This window comes from Pseudopipra pipra, chromosome 17, assembly GCF_036250125.1.
Source record: "Pseudopipra pipra isolate bDixPip1 chromosome 17, bDixPip1.hap1, whole genome shotgun sequence".
In the NCBI taxonomy this organism is placed as follows: Eukaryota; Metazoa; Chordata; class Aves; order Passeriformes; family Pipridae; genus Pseudopipra; species Pseudopipra pipra.
Window position 1 is genome coordinate 5,527,873 of NC_087565.1, and position 13,264 is coordinate 5,541,136.

Consider the following 13,264-nt stretch of genomic DNA (forward strand, 5'->3'; position numbering starts at 1 on the left):
GAAGCAACCTGTCTCCTACAAAATCTTTAAAAGATGCTGGGCAGTGGCATGGCAAATCAGCCTTGCCATCTCTGCTGATTCACTTGTAAATGAAAAGGAGCCTATCCCAGGGGAAGTTTGTTTTAAACTCAGGTTTCACAGCCCCCGGTACTCAGTGTGAGCCAATGCACACCTTGCTGTTTGAGTGGCAGAAGGCTCCTCCAGAGTCTTCCCATACTGGCCTCATCCTAAGGATCTTGGTAGCTGTTCTATGGAATAGGAGAAGCTGGAATTTGTTTCCCAAAGCACAGAGATTGTTTCTGAAAGCGTGAGGGAATCTCTGCCTCTGTCCATTCTTAGAGCTGAGAATTATCAGGGCAGTGATGGTAATAAACAATGACAAGGAGACTGGTAATCATATTGGCAGTGTTATTACTAACATTCTTATATTATTCTCATTATATGTATTACTATCTCCTCAAGTTTGGAGTGCACCAATAATTTTAGTTTCCCTAAATCCCTGATTTTATGAGTCATGTTAACACTTGCAGATATACCTGCACTGGTTTTCATTCAATATTTCACACCAGGGTTTATGGTGTGTTGTACTTCTGTCAGAAGCTTTGGGAGTGTCAGCAGCTCTGGGCTGCCATTTTTTATAAATCTCCATAACTCATTAAAACTCTGGTTTTAATGAATGCAAATTCAGTGCCACAGAAGGGAAGTCAGTTGGCTGGAGGTGCTCCCAGAGCTGGAATCGCTCCGTCACCAGCGGCTGTTGAAAGATGTTTCTTCAAGTTCAGACCTGTAAGCCACGTGGGGCCTGAGATGATCATGACAATCTTTTGGCTAAATCTGTGCAGACATCAACCTTATTAATGCCCATCAAATTGAACAATCCTTGTTTTTCCAAGATCTGCAGAGCTGGCAAGGAAAAAAGGGGAGTTCACGTTCATCATGTGAAGTCCAGTTCTGGGAGCATTTACATTTTTAATATAGTTAAGTGTGCATGTATTTACAAGATTAGATTAACATAGTAACAGACAATTTATTTAAAGGCATAATGTCTGATACAGATCTCTGGTGCCTGAATGGTCATTTCCTAATATTGCTGTTATAGATACTTCCATGATTCACATCTCCTGTTGCAGAACAAGCAACAAATCCCCAGGACGGAAGGACAGATCTAAGTTTTTTTTCTAAAATAATATTTTTTTAGAGTTTTATTGCAACTCTAATTTGAGCCAGAAATTCATTCACAGGAAACGCAGTAAACAACAAACAAAGATGGGATTTTTCAAGAGTGGTGGCTGGTTGCTGGCTTGCAGTGGGAAATGAACTTCTGAAAGTACCTCCCTGGGTTTTTACCAGACTTTGTGTTATCCTGCCTCTGTAAGACCCTTTGGCTTTGCAAGCTGGAGCATCAGAATCCATTCTGCTCAACTCTGTGAGCTGCCTTTATTATTACTAGAGCAAAGGATCCTGTAAATGAAAGGATGAGGTAGGAGGTTTAAAGCAGCTCCTGATTAAACAGCAGCAACTGATACTGGAGGCATTGCAGAGCCAAAAGTGTAACTGTATTTGAGGAATAATTATACAAATTCATGGGTGACACATGCTTTGGTGGCTGTGAAACCCAATAATCTCTGTGCAAACTTCTAGTGTGGGATGTTCCCAAAGTGCTGATTGTCGGCAGCCAGAGGAGCAAGTGTCCCGCTCTCGCCCTCTATGAAACAGCAACAGCATTGCTATCCCGGGCCTCTGGGTTATCGGGAAACAACATTAGGAACTTTGTTACTGAGCATGTACAAAGTGTGATGTGTTAACTTTAAAAGAGATAAGGGAGAGCTGGAGCTTCTCTCTGAAAGATTTCTGAAGTGTCTGAGCTCTTTGTCCTGTGGTCTTTCCTGGTAGGTGATGCACAGACAGCGCAGCCTTCCTTTCCTAAGAGAGAAACAGAAGTGAGTTCTCACACACCGAGTTTTATTTGAAGGAAATATGACATTAGATTGGCAAGAAAAATAGGAAAGTCCAAAGACATCATCATCTGAAGAGAAGACATTGAAATTTAGTGCAGCAGCTGTAGGTCTGGTCCTGCAGAGTCTGAGCAATGCGTGGCACCCACAGCTCTGCGTCACCATCAGGGTCATTTCAGCCTAGGAAGTTAAAAGAGAAACTTTTACTGTGGTAATGATAAGCACAATATTTTTGTAGTTGTTGCTTCTTGGCAGGAAACAGCCCAGATTAGCAGAGCCACACCATTGGAGTGTGTGTTTTGGGTGCTGTTGCCATCAGCACCCCCAGCCCCTCTCAGGTTTGGGCTTGCTGTTCCAGGCAGGCTGTCAGCATGGAGCTGACAGAAAGGGCTCCTTTCTCTGTGCCAGTGTGCTGCACCAGGCACAGGAAATCCTCATCTGCACATGGGAGTGCTACAGAAATGCAAACAGAAATTAATAATGACAATAGTTCCAATCCAGCTCACTACATGCATCATGTCCAGCTCCAAAATTTAAATTCTTTGGGTGTAACTAACCTGCCAAATTATTTAGGAGGGACTATAAATCACGACCTGTCTCCTGAGATGAGGGCTGGGACAAGGCACATGCTGCACCTTAACTCATGGGCTGCTAGACCCAAAGTTCCACTCCAGGATGAGGATCACCAACTTGGAGAACTGCAGGAATCTCCCGACTTGGGGAGGGAGTGAGGGCAGAGATTTCAATTCATTGGGGGGAAAACAGCTATGAAGAATAATCAGAGAAAAACATATAAAATCAGAGCAAATATTTTGTGGCTTGGTGACAGCTCAGAATTCATTGCTTTCTTGTACCAAGCAGGAGTGCAAATGGGAGCCTGGGGAAAATCCCCTGTACTGTGGTCTGTGCTTCTTATCCACTTGCTGTGCTGCTGGCACCGTGTCCAGTGGGAATATTTCCTCTTCATTTAGCAGCAGCACAAACTCCAGCATACCAAGGAAGAGCACACTGAGCTCTTGCAGGGCACGAGGGAGGCGGCAGCATCTTGGAGAAGATCCCAGCAATGCCTGCAGAGTGTGTGGGAAGCAGTGAAGAGCATCAGCACAAGGGTTTGAGCTTTGGCTCCAACTGAGCTGCCATGGTCAACTGAGTGTGTTTGTACAGCAAGAGGAGATCCATCCATCAGAGCAACACCCTTCCTCTTCACGTGTGTTTTTGATGTATAATCACCATCAAACTACCCATTTAACACCACTTCTCTCTTACTAGGAAACTAGACAAAGAGGTTATTTTCAGTCATCAAAGGTTTTACTTCTTATTTTAATACAGCATGACAAAAAAACCAACATTATAACTAAGGCATGAACTTTTAATGACTTTATTTCATAATCTTTTTTTAGGTTCCTGTTGAACTAAATGAGTCTTGCAACTGTTTTTGTTGTTGGCTTAAAATGCTGGCACAAGCATTGCTCCAGCTCTCGTGTACTGTGCTATTTGCTCTGCCCAATCCCCCCTGCAGATTTTGGTAAATGCTCCCATTGCAGTGCAGTGAAGCACAGGGGCTTATTAACAGTGATATCATCTGCCTGTGTGATCTGGGAGATGGTCATGAGCAGCATGTGTTTGTGAAGAATATATTCCAGCATGATATGCAGCATGCTTAGTTAGCTGTATTGGAAAGATTTCCAGATAGCTATTGATTTTCCAGCCCTGTAATTAGTTCAGAGATTACAAACATAGAAAATATTGCTCCGGAAATTGATTTTTTTAATTGTTCATAGCACCAAAATATGGTGTGACTGCAAAGCATATCACATGCTTCCTGCAGAGGAAGACTTTGAACTTTGGAAAAATATTGCCACTGTAAACATGGAAAAGAAATCACGTGGCTAATTCTATTGCTATCTCAGATAAGGCCTCAATCCAGCTGGTTCTGGCTGACTTTGAAAATCCATCCCTGTAGTTCCTCTTGCAGGATCAAGGTCTACAGGAGAGGTTGGCCTGCTGGATTTCATCAGGGCTGGATTTCACCATGGATACCATCAGGGAGGGTGTCAACATCTCCTGCTGTGCAGAGCCCTCTGTCTGGGGATGCCTTGGTGTCCTGGGGCTGATGTTCACCCTGGTAATAGCTTTTTGTTAATCTGTGCTCTGTGCTTACCATCACACAGCTGCCTCTTGCCCCTCCAAAGATGTCTCAGTCCCCTGGAGCACTTCCCATGTACTTCACCGCATGTGCCCCACTCTGAGCTCAGCTGGGAGCTCAAAATGCCCCTCAGGAGGAGGCAGAATCACAGAATCATTTAGAACCATAGGCTGGAAAAGCCACCTAAGATCATCAAGTGCAACCATTCCCCCAACACTGCCAAGCCCACACTAAACCATTTCCCCAAGTGACACATCTACATGTCTTTTAAATCCCTCCAGGGATGGGACTCCTCCTCTGCCCTGGGTGGCCCATGCCAGGGCTTGAGCAAGCAAACCTTTGCACAAGGAGATGTGCCCTGGACCTGCCAGGTCTGAAATGTCTTTTTTTTTTTTTTTTTAATTGCTTCCAGGCTACATTTTTTCACCTCTAATTATCATCTGAAGAAAGATGTCTCTTCTCTTCTTTGGAGGGGATTTTGGGTCCTCCCTGGTGAGATGTATGAGTTGGTCACTGCTTCATGCTGGTGACTCAGTGGCCTCATTGCACACACAGGGTGGGGTGGCTGTTGCTTATGGAAAATAAGAGTAGATAGGTCCAGTAAAAAATACAATCTCTGTCTTCCAAAGAAGCTGTTATTTATGTCTAGCAGGATAATGACAGATATTTTCTGTGCAGGCAAAGCCAAGAGACCACAACAGAGGCAACAAAGGCACTTCAGTTAGGGAAGTTATTAGAATTATTTCATCTCATTACCAAACTGTGCCAGGCATTGGGCAAATCAGTTGAGTCACTTCTCTAAAGAGTTTGCAAATTAGGAAGTTTGGGCAAAAAGCAAAACCCCCACAAAAAATTATTTCCACTCTACAGGGATTACATGTTCTGAGGTAGTCACACAGGCAGTCAGGAAATTTGTCTCCTGTGAAATTTCTTCCGGAATCTGTGAAATCTCAGGAAGCAAGTAGAAATGTTCTTCTTTAAAGTCCCAAACCTAGTAATAGTAAAAATAGTCAAACTGGACAGTTGGATTTGGCTGAGAAACTGCTTCTACAGCTATATAATTCCTGAATATAGCCAGTCTCAGCAAAACCTTGGGAGGTCTCAGGGGATGGGAAGTGCTGCAGTGAAAGTAAATTTATTAAGATATTAATGAACTGGGTGCCATCCCCTCCCTCACCCAAAGCAGCTCCTGAGGCGAGTGATGTTGGACCAGGGCATGAATTCTCCTCCTGCAAGTACAATCATTGCAATAGACCAGTTTTATTTTCTCACTGGGAGTATCATTACACAACAATCCTATAGGAGGAAGAAAATCCTGTAGAAGGAAAGGAGGAGAAAATGCTGCTTTATTTACATTTACCTGTTGGGTGTTGGGCTAGATGATCTCCAGAGGTCCCTTCCAACACTGACCATTTTGTGATTCTGTGTTTCTGTGATTCTTTACCTCCCCAAACAATTTTTTGGATCACTCGGATTCCTGGGAAACAGAATTTGGGGTGTGGATGAGAGGAATGAATTGCAAGTGTTTCCCTTATCTCCCTCTGCTCCAGGACAGGTGGATAGGAGAAAAAATATGAAATATTTCACCCCGAGAATATACCCAGTCTTTGTGTAAGTGAATCCCCCTTCCAGAGTGGGATCCACTGGCATCCTGGTATTTTGTGAAAGCATCAGGCAAGCATTAGTCCCCCCTAACCATGCACTTTTAGGATTAGGAAACAACCAGGCATTTTGGGGGCTACCTGCTCCCTTCCTGAGGTCAGAGGATTTGCAGGATGACCCGCAGGCATCTTTTAGTAGTCTTCTCCCCTCGGAATTCCTACCGGGATAAGGATGGGAGCACCTCAGTTAGCTCAGTCTCACTCTCCCATCTAGTGGTAAAACAAGGAAAGGTGGTCCGGGCAGAAAAAAAAGGAAATTTAAGTTTTCTGGGGCTTTTGAAGGGGTATCTTTGTGGGTTCAGTTAAATGCATAATCCTCAGCACAATGGGGATTGGGAATGTCACTGAACTGATCCCGAGGGAAACACAGCAAAGTGCAAAGGAGGGTGAGTCCTTCCCTGGGTCCAGTGAGGCTTGAGGGGCCCTGCTCTGGGAATGACCTGCAAAGTAAAGAGGTTTGCACTGATGAATACACCCCAGGCGGAACAGTGTGGATGTAAAAGCATGAACTTCATGAGCAAGATGATGTCTGTTAAACCCCTCGTGGTGACTGGGAGGTGGAAAGATGTAGAGCCACATTGTCCCACAAATAACCTCTTACCTTCAATGAACTGCACATGAGCCCCACGGCTGCCCTACATCCTTCCCGGAAAGGCCTCTGTGGTCCCCCAAAATAGCAGGGGGAGGCATAACCCACAAAAGTTGGTTGCACAGTAAGGTCAGGGACATGCAGGCACTGTGCTCAGGAAATGTGCTGTCAGAGGTGTGAGCTGGGGCTGCACTGCTGAGCGTGGTGTGCAGAGCCTGAGACTTCAGCAATGCTACAGCCTTTGAGCTCTCTTCTAGGAGGGGATTAGGGGAGTCTGAAGCACGGAGAACTGGGCTACTCTGAGCTGTAAAGCTGTGTTTTATTTCAGCCAGATCCACAGAACCGGAGGGAAAGGGTTTCACCTGTCCTACAAAAAATTAACACGATCAAGGTGATTCAGGCAAAAAAAATCCCAATTTTTCCATGAGGAACTGCTGCAGAACCAGCTCAGTAAGGGCCTGAACCTATGGAGATGTTTTTCCCTAGGCTGGGGAGGTGCAGGGGCTCAGGTTCTGCAGCCCTGGATTCAGGATGCTGAGATTCCCACTCCCATGTCCACAACCCAGTTCCAGAGACCTGAGATGCAGAATGGATGAACTCTTACAGAAGGTTTATGTTCTCATGTCAGATTGAAGACTTGTGGTATTTCCTGGAAGGCTGAATGATGTTTCACTTTCAGCAAATAAGGTCAAAATCACAAGGGGGAAAAAAAAAGTAATCTCTCATGGATCAGCTGTTTGCCAAGCCCAGAGGTGCAAGTGGTTGTCTCACATCCCTGTTCATATAAAAGTGCTTTCCTGGAGCAACACGCTGCTAAGTGTGGCTTTCCTAGGGTGGCACCCACACAGTCTGCAGCACAAATAGACTCAGCTGGGAAAAGACAACTCAGAGGAGTACGGTACTCGTGCCTACACTACCAGATTATAAAAAATAAAACGTGAAGAAAAAGGTACTGGGCAGGTTTGGAAGGGCAGGGATTGGTCTGGTAAAATGGAAATCTGCAGGAGTGCAGTGCTCTGGGTGGTTCCTCAAGCAGGACTCTCCTGCTGCCCGAGGGGGATGCAGGTTGGATCCAGCATCAGAGGCAGCTGGTGATGGGGCCAGGCCACCTCGGGGGATCATCTGTGCCCACTGGGACGAGACATCGCTGCTCTGTGCACGGTGCAGCGGGGACAGGGCTGGTGCTGGCGGAGGGTGCTGGGCCCCGGCTCAGCCACCGCATCCCTCGGATACTCGGCGTGTCGGGAGAGGGCAGCCTTCGCCACAGGCGGATGCGGCCGGGAGGGCGAGAGGATCCGCACCCAACCGGCCCAGCACCGCGGGAACATGGCTTTTAGAAAATGCTTAAATGAGAACATTTAAGTAATGCCCAGTGCGGAAAAAGGGGTTGTGCAGATGAAAGGCACCTTTCTCTCAAGAAGCCGCTGGTTCTGCCAAGGGCTAAGGACTGACCCGTCTGCATCCTCGAGGATGTCCCAGGATGTGATTCACACGGCTGAGCTGGCGGGACAAAAGTGCACCTGGAGCAAGGCTCACCATGACCTGCTGCTCCAAAACCCCCTCTCCAGCAGACTTGTTGACACACGTCAGGTTTCCCTTCCTCACTGCAAGCTCACGTACAGCAGCACAGACCACCAGCTCATCCCCTTGGCTGCAATAACATCACATGTGCAGCCTGGGGACCTGCCTGGGACATCCCAGGCTTGCAGCTCCAGTGACTCCCCTGCAAACCCTCCCTGGAAAGCGTGTTCCCTGCTACAGCAATAAAAAAACACATAAGGTTAATGAAAAGACAAGCTGGGAGCGTGAAAGCACAGTTAATGCTACTGCTGTGATGCTTCATTTGAGCTGCAAAGAGAAGATAAAGTTCTACCTCCCACTAGAGAAGTCACAGGGGAAAATGATTCCTTCCTTCTCTAAATGGCATCACATTGTTTCTTCTTTTCAACTTGCTGCCAACTTGGTGTCACACTCAATTTTTTCAGGACAATCATCTGGTTAACCGGCAGTGGTGGTACCCTCCATCCAACCTCCCACCCCCCAGACAAGATCAGCACAAAAGATATTCAAAAATAGATTCACCTAGGAAAGAAGAATAAATAAGGATTGCTCTTTGCATGTGAATAGCTAATGAAGACCCACTTAGCAGTCTCGGCAGACTCATCAGCTCCGGCGGCTGATCCTTGATTGTGTGTCTGCAGCTACTGTTCAGTCTTCTCTGCTCATTAGACCCAGGTCAAATGAAACACACACAAACCGTGGCAGAAATGATAAGAACCGATGGAGATGGCCATTGTGGTGACCCATCCCAAGTGGAAAATTACCAGTTAGGATTTTTTATTGCCTGTTATGTGGAGCTATTTCACCTAACAGCCAGAGGTAGGTCACTTCTAATCAGCAGGGGTGAGATCCAGCCCATCACACCGTCCCCCATCTCTCATTAACAAGAGATGAACCTGAACAGTCCTGCATAGGAGACCCCTTAGAGAAGCACCAGGGCACACATTTTGGGGGTTGTTTCGGATTCACCACCACAATAGTGTGCTGGTACTGCCCAAAGGGCTTGGGCTGTCTGCACCAACCTGAGTGCAAAGGCTGCAGGTGAGGGTTGATTGGGGGGGCACATCTGCTTGGCACCAGCTCCTGGGAGCAGCTCTGGCAGTGACTGTCACCCTCATCAGTCACTGCACCACTCCCCTCTGCCCAGAAAGGCTCTTTCCTCTTAGCAAGAGATTTTTGAACAAGCTGTAGAGTTTTGTGAAACTTACAGTGAATAACATACATAAATACATTAGAAGCTCTATAAATATAGGGAATCCTCTAACAGGATTTTCTTCTTAAGCACCTTAGGACACTGATTTCCACCTTTCCTGAAACCAAACCTGGTGGACTCAGGGAATGTGAAGGAAATTTTAATGCTATATTTGTTAATAACCTGGGAAGGAGGAAAGGGAACAAAGAAGTAAAAAAGACCAAACCAGCTGGATCCTGCCTCACCCATGTCTTGATTAGTTTGTCACTAAACTTGTGACAAAGCATAAGATGGGAGAGGGGTGCAGTGGTGTGAAGTGCTGCTGCAGTCTGGATTATGCTGGTGTAAAATCTGCTCTGTTCTCCTTGTCTGTGCCCCGAGACCTCCTTGACAGTGATTACTCACAGAACCTTCCATCTCCACTCCTATCTGCTCCTAACCCAGCAAACCACCCTCTTCTCACCAGTTCTGGGTCAGAGGAAAATGTTGTTATTAGGTTACCTCTATTTTATGGTCTTTTAATTATTTCCACCCCTGTGATTACGCTAATTAGCTAACTGGTTTCTAATGGCTGTACAGTAGCTCACATTACACTTTCATTAATCACGATGTTAGCCAGCCTAGTTAAGAGTCCCTGGTTTTTTTGCATTAAGATTTGAAATTATTAAATGATAAAGTAATCTGAAGGGGAAAAAGGAGTCAATAGGAATAGACACCACCTTCGCCAGCAGCTTGGCAAAGAGCCTCTTTGATATATTTAGTAATGTTATGATTCACAAGAACCTGCCAAGCATTTAGTTAGTGTCTATAAAAATGAAAAAAAAAAGGTAAGTCTGAAGTTTCCAATCACAACTGTTAAAGGCTCCTTCTCACTTTCTTTGATTCGAGGCAGTTGACTGACACATTCAAATGGGATCAAAAATAAAACAACTGACAACACATCTTCATCCTGATGGCTGTGACTGAACACCCGCTGCAGCTACACCCAGGACAAAGCAGAAATGAAGATCTAAGAGGAGGTTAAGTTTTTGCTGCTAGAAAAACATTACTCTGACAGCTCTCAAGACCTTCCTATAAATCCTTATCTAGGGAGACTATTTGATGTGCTAAAGGACTCTTAAAATAATCAAAATTAAGAACAAAGCATCCCACATTGGATAGCTTAAATACATGCACAGGGAAATGTTCATCACTGGTATGAGAGAGTCAGAATAGCAATAACAATAATAATACATTAATATTATTTTTATTATTCACATCTACTTAACAGGAGAAGTTCAAAGTCCTGTACAAACACTAATCAACTAATTTTGCCAACCTGCTGCATATCAGGCCCCCAGTTCAGTGAGGTGCTTCAGTGCAACATAGTTTTAGTGAACACCCAGTAAAGCTTTTTTAGCAGGTGGGACAAGGGTGATGATGGGCTCACCTGCCAGGGTGTCTTCGACAAGGAGGGAGAAGCAGAGAGCCTTCATTTCCCAAAATCAAGAGGCTGAAGAGCTCCCATGGTAGCAAACCATTAAATAAAAAAAAAAAAGTAACAATAATACTGAGCAAAATATTGCTTCAGGGAAAGATTTCTGCTTGTTTTTAGTACAGATGTTGATATTGCACACTCAGAAATGGCTGTTTGGAAGCACATTTGCAGTGTGTTATTAGATGGTGCACGAAAGCAAAGAGCTGCACTTGCAAGGGAGGAATTAAAGCATTTGAAAATTAAAAGACATTTTAGAAATGACTCCTGAAAGGCATTTTTTTCTGTGAAAGAGAAGTTATGAGTAGAGAGACTGAGCTTCCCCAAATCACAGATCCTTAAAGCCAGAGTCTGTGACTAACTTGAAGCATTTGTCCAACACTTCACTTTGCTTCAGGAGAAGGGAGCTCCGGTGGGAACCAGCCATCACCTCTGCGGATCCCTTGGGAGCTCCTCTTCGTGTAGTGAGGCCGTGCCAGGCTCAGAGTGGGCAATCTGCAACATGCCAAATTTCCCCAGGGCAAGCCCTTCCCACGCTGGGAGCAGACACCCGTCCTTCCTGATGCCTGCACCGCTGGAGGTGCTCTGTGTGTGAATTCCAAAGAGCTTATCCAGACATACAGCACCCTTAGTACCTCCCACAGAGATCCCACAAAGCACAAGGGCACGCTTTTCAAATTAATGAATGTCATCATTTTAAAACCCAAATCCCTTCGGAGGAGGGAATCCTGAGCCCTGTGGGATGAGGGAGTGGCAGGCTGAAGCTGAGCAGAGTATTTTGGGCATTATGCATGTGAAGGTGGCACACAGAGAGGCTCAGGCACAGAGGTGATTGCTCTGCACTTTGCATATTCCCTCTGTGCACTGGGCCGGGATTTTTCATTTCATCCATAATTCATGTTTTGCTGCAGCGACTCTACAGAGGCAGCACAGGACCTCAGCCTCGGTGATAACAAGGGAAAGAGAGAGTTGCTTTTTGTTGCCAGACTGCAAACTGTAGAGCTTGGGTCCAGCCAGACACTCCACTTTATCCCAATTAACCTGTGGGCAAAGATGTGAATAGACAGTGAAATAAGGGTTTGCCCTTATATATAAGTGGCTGCAAACAGCCACTGCCAAGCCCACATGACCCCTGTCTGGGCTCTGTTTGTAGCCAGCAGAGCTGTGCCCAGCCCAGAAAAGGGCTGTTATTACTCCAGCCCTGGAGTAATAACCTTTTTTCCCACATGCACATGTGATCTCTAAACAAGCTCAGTTATTGATGCCCACGCACTGGTAGATTTTGGGGCCAGGGTGCTTTTATTTTTCACCTGACCCCAGCAGTGCTGCAGGGTGACAGTCCTTGCTGTCATTGTGGACAGGGAGGTCACTGTGCCACTTTGGCTGTGCCACACACACAAAGCAGCCCACTCTCACTCCCAGAGCTATAAACCTTCCTCTGCAACCCTGCTGCCTTTCCTCTCCATAACACACAGACCAAGAAACCCAGTTTGTCAGAAATGAAAGTGTTTCGGGAGATTAAAATGTAAATGTTGCACTCGGCTTTTCAGAGGGGGTTTGATATTTTACTTGTGACTCTGAGAGGAAATAGATTTTTGATAACTCTGCGGAACTGCTGCTGCCCAGCCACTGCTGCAAACAGCCAAAACCTTAATAAATAAATCCTCTGTCAGCTGGCTTGGAAAACCAACTTGCTGGTGGTTTCAAGAAATATTGGGAATTTCAAAGCAGTCTTGCACAAGGAGACCTGTAATTACAGCAGCCTCTCCTACACTGCCTGAGTTTGAGAGGAGAAGGGGAATGCAGTGTCATCTTTGACAGTGCTGGCAATAAACACCATACATGAATTTTTTACTGTGTTTATTAACTTGAAAATTTGGGGAAGGGCCATGTCAGGTATCATGCTTTGCACTAGGTATGGCCCACAAATGGGACACTGAAAGGGAATGTGAAAATAATTCAGCAAAAATTCCGGCCTGGCTTGGCTCTAATTTGCAGCCTCATCTCCTTGGAAAACCTGCAAAAAGGTCTGCCTGAACCCAAAACCAGGTCCCTCCCAAGGCAATCTTTTTTCTTAACTTTATATGGTACATCCACGATTCTTTTCTCTGGATTCTCTGAGTCTTCAGAATCTTGCACCACCCTCAGCACTCACTGCCATGCACAGCTTTGGCTCTGTGTTAGCAGACACATGACACCATGATCTGTGCATTATCCAGGCACCTTGTTGATCCAGACTGCTATAAACACCGGGAAAACTCAGGAAAAAAGTAATCAGGAGGCGTTTGCTGACTTTCTGCTGAACACCAAAGCTCTTGTCCACCCACCAGTGTGGCCAGAACTGGGTTGCTGGGATTTTTGCATCCCCAGTTAGCACCTATTTAAATAGTTGAACCTCAGTATAAGAAGTTCTTGACTCAAGGCTCTCAGCTGAAAACTACAACCACATAAATATTCACAGCTTTATTACCAAAAAATCACGAGTTTAAATTAACTTTTTTTCTTTAATACATGAAATAACCTGAATATCACCACCGCACATGTAGGCCAGCAGTGCTCGGAAATGATCAGCAAGGCAAGAATCACTCATAGGATTAATTTGGAAAATAATTTCAAACAATTGAGAGCCATATGAAAATGAACAGACCACACATTAATAGAGCTTGAGCCTGCTCTGTAAACTCAGC

General features: G+C 45.4%; 1 long non-coding RNA gene across 9 annotated transcripts in view; it reads right to left on the bottom strand.

Annotated features, from left to right (window-relative positions):
* Positions 1 to 1,941: 1,941 nt before the first annotated feature.
* Positions 1,942 to 13,264, bottom strand: part of LOC135423612 (uncharacterized) — a 63,039-nt gene continuing 51,716 nt past the window's right edge. For 2 of the 9 annotated variants that reach the window (XR_010434855.1, XR_010434852.1), the window contains exon 3: positions 1,942 to 5,578. This is a non-coding gene — a long non-coding RNA (uncharacterized LOC135423612). Of the gene's footprint in view, positions 5,579 to 5,843; positions 5,973 to 13,264 lie in introns of all 9 variants that reach the window. The other 7 variants (XR_010434856.1, XR_010434853.1, XR_010434859.1 and 4 more) reach the window with 7 other exon arrangements.